The sequence below is a fragment of the Lagopus leucura genome, unplaced genomic scaffold, assembly GCF_019238085.1.
Source record: "Lagopus leucura isolate 7727_CA_CO unplaced genomic scaffold, USGS_WTPT01 Super-Scaffold_100044, whole genome shotgun sequence".
NCBI lineage: Eukaryota > Metazoa > Chordata > Aves > Galliformes > Phasianidae > Lagopus > Lagopus leucura.
Genome location: NW_024962291.1, coordinates 12,899 through 23,135, shown reverse-complemented (window position 1 = coordinate 23,135; position 10,237 = coordinate 12,899).

Below are 10,237 nucleotides of genomic sequence, written 5' to 3'. Positions count from 1 at the left end.
GCTGGTTGGTAATGACCTTGGGAAGGAAACTTGCTGTGTGTTAGCAGTGAGCAAAGGCACCGTGTGCACACAAAAAGAGGTACCGAGCATGGCCTGCCTGCTGCTGTTCCATTTACCTGGCGGGGGCTTTAGGACACCTGTTCAAACACAGAATCATAGAGTGATAGAATCACAAGGTTGGAAACGACCTGTAAGATCATCCAGTCCAACCGTCTCCTCATCACCTTTGCCACCACCAGCACTGAACTGCATCACACAGCTCCTCATCCAGACGCCTCCTGAACACTGCCAGGGACAGCAACTCCACCACCTCCCTGGGCAGCCATTGCAGTCCTGACCACTCTGAGAGAAACAGTTCTTCCTTATGTCTAACCTAAACCTCCTCTGGTACAACTTGCAGCCATTTCCCCGGGTCCTGCTTGTTGCGTGGGAGAAGAGGCCAAATCCCTCTTCACCACAGCCTCCCTTCAGGAGGTTGTACAGTGCAATGAGGTCTCCCTGAGCCTCCTCTCCTCCAGACTGAACAATCCCAGCTCCCTCAGCCGCGCCTCATAAGACTTGTGCTCCAGACCCCTCACCAGTTTCATTGCCCTTCTTTGGACACGCTCCAGGACCTCCCAAAGGTCCAACTGGGACTTCTGATACTGAGATGGTTACTTCAGCTGTTAGTTCCATTTGAACGTCATTCATTTTCAATCAACATTGTACTATTCAACTTTCTGACATTTCAGGCAGGCTGTAGGAGCAACCTTGAGGGCCAGAAATGTCCTCCATAAACTGACAGCACCCCATAGTGCTGAGCACCCCAAACCTTGACTTCTACTAAGAAAACAGAAAATGCTGACATTTGTCAGAAATACTCCAAGCACTGGCAGCATGAATCACTGAGCCTATAAGCTCTGATTGACTTAATTTTTCCTCAGAGCAGCCCGCTCTGCAAAGTTTTATTTGGTGTTTGAACCTGTGACTGCCTGCGGGTGATGGCATAGGGTGTGTTTGCTTCTGTAGCTGAAGGTCTGAAAGAGACAGGGCCGATGTCTTCCTCTGTCTCACAGCTTTCCGTTGCTTCTGTCAGTTAATTGTCAGGAGTAATTAAGATCGTTAAGGCCGTACCTGTTGCTTCGCAGGCTGCCAGGTACATTTGAAATCTCATGTTCTCCTCCCACGCTAATGCTTATGTAAAAAAAAAAAAAAAAAAAGAAGAAAGAAAGAAAGTTGTAACCGCTGGGCAGACTTGCATTATTGTTTACACAGTGGTATTTTCAGCAGTTGGAAGCTGAAACCTTGCATTTGGCTCGAGAGGTGTATTTACAGTCAGTTGTCCTCTGTATAGCTTTATGGTCCGGCAGGCCTCTGATGCCAGATGATTGCAGACCACAGTTCAGTATTCCAGAGGGGCTAACCTTGAACCTACCTCCAAACAATTTTTCTGTACATGTTCTTGCTGTCTGCATTCTCTTGCCACTGGACCCTTCTGCCTGTGGCTGGCAAAAGCATACTGTGAACTAGGAAGAGTTGCCCAGCACCTTATAGATGGCGAACCATTGCTTATTTTTTTCCAGTCTCATTGTGACCAAGCACGCATAAATCCTTTCATTGTCTCATGAAAGGCTGAGCAACAGCACAATTTGTAAGAAACTGAGCAAATAGCCTACTAATAACAGGAATATTTCCTCTGTAGTTTGAACAGTCTGTGCCACCCGTGATCAAATGTCAGTAAGATAAGGGAAGTCGTAAATTCTGCTTTTTAGATCAATCACAAGTTGCACAAACATGCACATCAACATTGACAGCAGCAGATTTGCTTGGCCAGAATAAGAAACATTGGGTTGAAAGGCCATGTATCACGGTGTCTTGGGGACAAACAGAAGGCCTGTCTCTCACACTTGTCTTAGAAGAGTTCAGGTTTAGCTATAACCCAAACTTCTCTGTCTCAAACTACCATCACAGTGTTTTAACTTTATTTCATCATGTTGTCCTTTGCCTTGGGTTAAGCCCTCTTTCATCCTCCAGGAGTGGAGTTATGGGCATTCTTGGGAAGCAGCCTGGCAGAAGCATTATCATGCTCTGGGCGTCACATCAAATGACATTCACATCTGTTAACTGGCAAGCTCATTTTCTGCATCTGGCAATGCTTTGCACACTACTTTCTGTAATATTACTTTCAATACTAATTAATTGCATACCTGGCCATTATTCATTAAACTATTCAAAGTAGCAGGGAGATCCTGGCCCTTGTCATTCAAAGGCAATAGATGAAAGATCTTGGTGTGTTGAGGAAAAAGAGCCCAGCAGTCCAAATTATTTCTTTCAGTATCCTTTTGCATACAAACATCACAGCTGCCCAGGGGCTGATCCATCAGCTTAGCTGACAGCATGCACAGCCTTACTTTACAGCTGTGTCACCTCTGAGCTATTTGTTGGTGTGAAGCAGAAGCATTCTTCATGCTGCCCGCAGGCATAAGTCACTGCATTGTTTACCCACACAAGCCTCAAACTGTTGAAGACAATCTCTGTTTCAGATCCCATCTGAAACAAAGGAACAAGATCTCTTTTACAGCTTAACTATTGTGTGTCAAGCACAGATCTGAAAATCCGCCATCTCAAGGACAGTAACACTTAGTTTCCTTATATGGCAGCTTGAGACATCAATTTCAGTTTGGAAAAATAATCCAAACTCCTTTGACAAACATTTCTTTAGATATACAAGATGTATATAGAAGATATACAGAGGCAATCAAGTCAAAGAATTGGTTGGCAGAGGTCAAGGTATACCTAGATACAGAAAAAATATGTGCTCTGTTTCTGCACACCTCAGTTTCTCAACAAAGTGAATGGCACACACTGTATGCGATGCTGGGCAGTACACATCAAAAGTAAATTCTGAGCTTTTATGAGTGGGAGTTGGATTTTTGCTGATTCACTGCCTTAGCAAGATCTTAGCATGTGACTTAGGCACCCATGTCGACCTTTGACAAGAGGTGTTCCTCCACATAGCCAGAGGTCACTGCAGTCAGACAAGGCAGAGCGTTGACGAATGTGCAGTGTTTCATTGATCATCTATAGAAATGGTTTCCCTCTGGCTTTAAAACGCTTGGTTTCTTAATGGTTAGAGTACTAACACATCTGAATTAAAACGCAACTCCTGATCTAAGTCCAGCGAGCAAGAGAGAGCTGAATATGCCTTAAATATGACAATAACAAAAACACAGCAGCCTTTCTTCAAAGCTCAAAGTCCTGTAAATAAGATAAACCACACATCCGGTCAAATATTTGTTACAGAAAATTTCATTCCACCCACCCACAGCCTTCGGTGCAACTCAGCTCGCAGACTTTGGGTAAACAAAACAGCGACCCCAAACTTGGCTCCAAGCTCCATCACGTGCTTGGAAATTTGACGCTGGCCTCAACTGTTTTGAAAGCCGTTTGCTGAGAACATCTGGGCTCCACTTGTTCTGTGAGAAATCCTACACACAGAACTCTGACTGCAAACCCCTTCCGTAGCTCCTTGGGTGAAACACTGTTCAATTCCTCTGTTGTTTCTTTTAGGTGCGCAATTTCCTGGGGAAACTCCGGTTTTAGGCAGCAGGCTTCACGGAGTACTTGCAGCTCTGAATGCAAATGGCCAGTTACACAGAACTGCCAGTTCCTGGAAGCAGTTTGATGGCAGAAACACAGGCTAACAGAAAGTTACTCAAGGAAAACGTGCTTAGGAGACAGTCAGCAGCTCCGACATAGGAAAGTCCCAAAGTGTGTGTAACAAATCTGTGCTTTATAGGCAAGTAATACAAGACCCATTTTGGACAGACACTTTTTCTAAGAGGTTAGAATTCTTATCCCTCCCCACCCACAAATATTTTTGCATAGAGACAGCCTAAACTGACTGCCCCAGGAGGTTACACTTCTCTAATTTGTTCAGAATATCCTTCTAATTGAATTTGTCTTCCTTGGCAAGTGTTGGTAGGAAAAAAGTGCTTAGGGGCTTGAGGGTGAGGAAGAGCAATGTTAATTAACATTACAATAGTTCTGCCTGCTCAGCATGGCCAGAAGCAAGATTTGGTGGATTTACTAGCATGTACCAACCCTGTTTATCCTGATTTGAAGGCTACTTTACCTGTGAGTCAGAAGCTCTGGATTTTATTCCTATTACAGCTTCTGTACAAGGTGGATGTACTGTAGCTATGGTAAGACAGATTTACTTAGTAGCAAAATCCAGAATTAGTGTAACATCAGCGGTCCTCCTTTTTTTAAAGGATGTGATTTCATTGGGTAATCCATCAGAAACTAACCATGTCCCCATCCTGTCTGTCCTTTGTGCTGTCAGCTGAGGCCATCTGAGGTGCAGCCACGTAGCTCTTCTAAAGCTTCCCTGTCCCACGGCCTTGCACCCCAATCAGGCTGCCCACCTGCCTGTGCATGTTCATATCGGTAATTGTTGTCCATCCCCAAGACACCACTTGGACAGTTTGGGTCTTAGTGGTTTAACTGGCCAGGGGGAAATTAAACAAGGAAAAGGTATCAGTAGGCTATACTGAGGCAAGACTTGACTAGCTAATATAACATAGGATTGGATGGGAGGTGCGTAAATTCAGCAGATGTTGTTACCTCTGGGCATAGTCCAACGTTTCAGCAACCAGAACAATACTCTCAGGACTAGCACCTGGCCCTCACAGCCAGCCACAAGGAAAGGCAGTTGCAGGAGTATGTGGTGCCACAGAAAGGAGTATATGCATTCCTTAGCAGTCACATTGGGCTTTTTCAGACTGTAGCACTGGCTGTGCTGGCAGATTCTGTGCAGAACAGACCAGGACGAATCATTAAACCCAGACGGACCATCAGGCTCTTATACCTTGACAATCAGATAACATTGTGCTGTGATTTAGGCCAGCATTCTGGAAAGAGGCTCCAGTTAAAAGCTCTTACTGTCAGTCTCATGAGATAGCAAATAGTGCAGGCTCTCATCTAGGACAGCAGTCAGCTTCATTTCAGGTTTAGGAAGGTTGGTGAAATACTTAACCTGACTTCAAGCATCAGTCCCTCCCCTCGGTTGCTCGGTCTTATAAGCAAGCCTGCTCAGTCATGCATGGACACACTTTATCAAACTTGTCTCAATAGGCCAGTGATGACCAAGACTGAAACCAGTCAAATCAGGAACTTCCCAATCAGACAAGAAAACAGATTTCTGCTCCTCGCATACTTCACACAGGCTGGACTCCTTGCTTGTGCTTGGTGTGCTTGGTTGCTTCTGAAAGCTCACGGACATTCTTCAGATATGGACTCACTGTGGAATGGTAAGGGCTGAACACATTAGGAACAAAACCTGTGGACTGAAAATCTCCCCATGTAGCAGCTCCTTACTGTCCTACTGGGGCCTTCATAGAGGTGACCATTGCAGATATTGGCATGATGTCTGTATTCTTTCACCGCAACTGGAGTTGGTTCCCCCAGTTCATGCCAGAAACAGCCCTTTCTGATGCCATTTCCCTTGGGGAATGCATATCTTCCTATGGTCTGAGTGGGCTGCCTGGGCAGCTCCCCTTTGCCCACTGAACACCTAGGACTTGGCCAAGATGCCAAGGATAGTAAGCTGTGAAATCAGTTCTAAAGCAGAAGTGGCTGTACTGATTTCTCGTACAAAGCACTTCTCCAGTCAGGAGGTGCAGATTGAGCAACAGGCTGACATCAGCTAAAATCACGGGGTGGTGAGGGAGTGGCTCAGATGCTAAACCATGTGGATGTTGCTGAGGTCACCATGTAAGACACAAATTCCCTGATCGAGAAGAAAAATAAGCTAGAATTGCAGCATTGTTACTTAACCCAGGAAACTCTGTCAGTAAAATCAACTAGAGGAACTAGCCCCGCATGATCACACAACGAAAGCTGCCAGTCTTTTACTGGAATTCATAACTGCCTGCATCCTTGGCCATAATAAGTCTTAATTAGCAGTTAATACTGCCTGACACAGGCAATTCCTGCTTCTCTCCCTGCCTCTAATGCCCTCACTATAGCCAGCCCTTTGCTCACTCATTATCCCAAGTGCCTCAATTTCAGAAAGAAGGCTCAAATGGATTTTCCATTAAACTTTGTTCTCAAACACCTACTCTCATATCACATTGCCTCTCTGATCAGTCAATTCAGACCTGCAGACAAGGAACAGGCTGTCCTATTGCCCTATTAAAAAACACCTTTGGATTTAAGAAACCTAATGAGCCAGAACCACTCATGCATAGTTTACCAGCAATTATGACTGGTGTTAAATATAGACAGGTAACATTTACTGATCATTCTGCTTGAAGTGTAGAGTAGTGTTTAGATGGAATATAAGTCTCTACAAAATATCTCCACCATTTATCTACCTTCTTTATTTGTCCAGAAGCTCACTTGTTTAGAAAAGCCTGTGTTGACATGGCGTGTCTTCACTGATTTCATCATTTTGTCATATTCTTGGAGTCAAATGGGTCTACCTCCCTGTCTGTGAACATGAACATTTCGAGATGAGCAGAATGGACCACAGCTGTCAGCCTTGAAAGAGAAGGAGACCACTCATTTCTAGTGTTTGCCTCTGAAAACCCTTCTCCTTTGCATCCTAAGCTTTCTAGTGCGTGTAAGGCCCCATGTCATCACAAACTTCCTCAGGTGGGAAAGGTTCAGAATCTACGTGCTTTACGGTAGAGGTCAGAAAGCTGCTTGATCCAGAAGTGGCTCAGTACAGGAGAAAGGAGTTCTTCCTGCACGACTTCAGCCTGAACTGCCCGTTACATCATAGTGACAGTCACATAGAAGCTTGCAAAAACAAACCTGAAAGGAACTAATCTGTAAGTTGAGGTGTCCGAAAAGGAAGAAGAAAGGACAGCGAGAACTGTTTTGTCTCTATAGCCACATCCAGCCTAAGACACACCAGTGCATCGTGAGACTGAGAAGCAGGAAGAAAAAAAAATGACACCGTTTTCATTTTACATCAACCGGAAAACTTTCTTTTTTTTCCACCAGATCTCTCAGATGCGCCTTCTTCTGGCAAGGCACGGTACGAGCAGGTCTGCTATTCCACGTCACCACCAACACAGGGCTCCTTATCATCAGGCAGACCTTTAGTCTCAATCAGATTCTGTTTACCTCTTAGGTGAGAATATCGGAATTGAGTAAAACAGCATCTATGAAAGCAAGCAAACTCTAAGGCTGGGAAGCAGAATCTCTTCTTGGCCAGCATGTAACCTTTATTCATTTTCTTCCTTGAGAAAGGGTTCATATTTTCTTTTTAGGCAACACATTTTGCCTGATGTCTGCAATAACCAAACAGGGAAACACAGTATTCATTTGCCAAGAGCAAATTTTTTATTCCTTTGGGAAACCAGGGGATTTTCCTTGCTTTATACTACGAGTTAGAATTCAGGAGAGGGAGGAAGGACAGCAGGCAGCTGCCAGTGCTACCCTCCAGGATCATTACAGTTTGCATTGCTAACACACCTGCCTAATCCTGTCATTGAAAAGCAAGAAGGCTCATTTTCCTATAAGTACTTTCCACTTTGTCAGTCTTCATATACATTAGCTCTGCTTCCTCAGGATGTACAGCACTGTCATAACTCGTCTGAGCCTTATTTCCTGCAACAAAACAGATCTGAGTGACACTTCCCTCTCACCTGACTGCTTGAGGCTACCCATAATGGCAGGGCATCTCCCCACTCTTAGGCCTTGCCCAGCCTGTGACCAATGGCTGCAGTGCAGGGGGCCGCTCTGGGAAAAGAAATGTGCGGGTTGGCTGTGCTGATACTACCTAGACCTGTTCCTGAGGTCAGGGAGAGAAGAACTGGGGAACCTGGGCACAGCACCTGGTACTTGAGCAGCAGCCTCAGAGCCTCATGTGCGTTTATACACTTTCTACCTATCTCCCTGCTTTGTTTCTCCTGCTCCCACCATGGGTTTGCAGAGCTCTGCAGTTTGCCTGCACTCCTCCTAGTCCACCTCCTGCCCTTGTTCAGAGTCTTATTGGTTGCAAGGTCCAGGTTGATTTTCCTGGAAGGGCACCTGTAGCTAGATCCACTAGCACAACCAGAGGTTTGTTTCCTGGCATCATTTCCATTTTTGCTTTGTCAGCTCTGCATCTCAGCACTGTTCTCTTATTGTCTTCTTACTATTTTCTTCTTACCATCATAACACAGAAGTCTTCAATCAGTTAACCCAGCTGGAATAAACATTCCTGCATGCTCACGTGCCCTCACTGATGAGTGTGACAGATCAGATGTGGTTACCATCAATTCCTACTTTTATTATTCAGTGTTGCTCTGGAAGAGGCCTTCATTAGAGACTCTCAAAAGAGCACTCTCCTAACATAAATGCTTACACGTGGCTTTTGTGCCTATGAACTGCCTTCCTTTTTCTCCCTCTCCTCTTCCTTACTTTACCACTAACCTGGGGATTTGCTGAGTACTTCTGTCCCGTTGTGCTGAAAAAACAAGATACTTTTCAGCTGTACTTACATACCCACAGCTGAAGGACTTTGCACCTCTTTTTAACTGCCAAAAAATGTCAGTCTGAGACATCTGAAGTCCATCTGCAATCATTAGATCATTTATAATCACCTGTTTTATTTGATTTATTGCTAGCAAAGGAAGCTTAAGTGGCCAGGACAGATTTGCAGCTAAATGTTTTGATAAGTAAATCTGACTGAGTGAGCTGACTCTCACCCTGTGCTTGCTGATAGGATCACCATTTCTGAGAATGTCCTTGTCAGTGAGAAGGGGACAGGCCTTACAAGAGCTCCCTCAGAAACAAGAGACATCGTATCAGAGGTCCAAGTCATCTCCCACACCTGTCTCTTCATTCAGTCTATAGGCATCTGGAGTACCAAAGAAAGGGAGTGAATCAACTACCTTTGCACTGGAGTCTCAAGTAGAGGAGCATCAGTTCATACAGTTGCAATATTTCCCTGCAGGTGGCACATTCCCCCAAGGACTGTGCCGCAGCTCAGTGCACGCAAAGCTGTGCAGGCTCCTGGGCCCTGTTAGGGCCCCAAGCCCCCTTGCCTGCAACCCCACAGATGCGCAAAGCCACAGTGCTATCACCAGCACTGCAGGTGGCACAGCAGCTGCATGCAGTTGATGTCAACACAGGGTCCCCATGCAGGGGAAACTTTCCCATTTGAGGATACTCCTGTCCTTGGGGAGATCCACTCTCCGTGGGCACAGCCCCAGACTCAGCTCAAGGATATGCAGTGCCCAAGAAGGCTGGCTTACATCAGGGAAATATTGTACCAAGCTCCCATGCTGGGGATGCATGATGCCAGAAGAGGAGCCAAACCTCAAGTTAGGGCACAAAGCAGGGTCAGAGGATTCTAGCAGGTTCCTATACACTGGTGACATGTTCATCCTAGTGATAGAAGAGCCATCGAGCAGAGGTGCTGTGCTGGAGCTCTCTCTCACTCACATGGAAGGGCAAGAGGAGAATGGAAACCTCAAGGGCAGCCTTGGCTGCAGTGCGATCACCAGTGGAGCTCAGGATCCTTAAGGCAGCAAAGAGGGCACAGAGCGAGATCACAGCTCACAGCCCTGGGCCTCACGACAGCAGAGCCTTCACAAACAGATCCTTATGAAATTACCTTACCAGAAAACAGAAGCCCAAATATAACAATGAATTCAGAAGACTGCCATGTCTACTTAACAAGACTGCGCGTCCCCACAGGCACACAGGTGCAGGCACGCTGCCACACGCTGCGGTTTCAGCCGGCAGGCAGCTGAGCAGCACCCGGCCGTTCGCTCACTCCGCCCCTGCCCCCAGTGTGCCATGGGGGAGAGAGTTGTAAACAGCCTCGAGGGCAGATACAAACAGAAAAGGGCAGAAAGCAGTTACAGAAATTCAGATGATAACTGTAGTGTGTGCATCTCCACACACATTCACAGCCTTTTCGCACACGTTCTGATAAGCAAACCTGAGTCAGCTGGCTCTCACCCTGCGCTTGCTGGGAGGATCTGCACTTCTGGGGACACCTCCGTTGGCAGTGGGAAGAGCACCCCGTGAAAGAGCTCCCTGTGACACCAGACACATCGGGCCGGGGGCTGAGCCACCTCCTGCACTTGTCTGTTACTGCAGTCTGTAAGGACCCGCAGCGGCTGAGGGCAGGATTCCCATCCCTGACGTGTGCTCCCGAAGGACGGGTGCCGAGCAGCCGTCCTGCCCCATCAGCTCCGTGCTACCGCTGCCATCAATCAAGGAGGAATGGCAGCCAGAGCCGAATGCCTGGCCG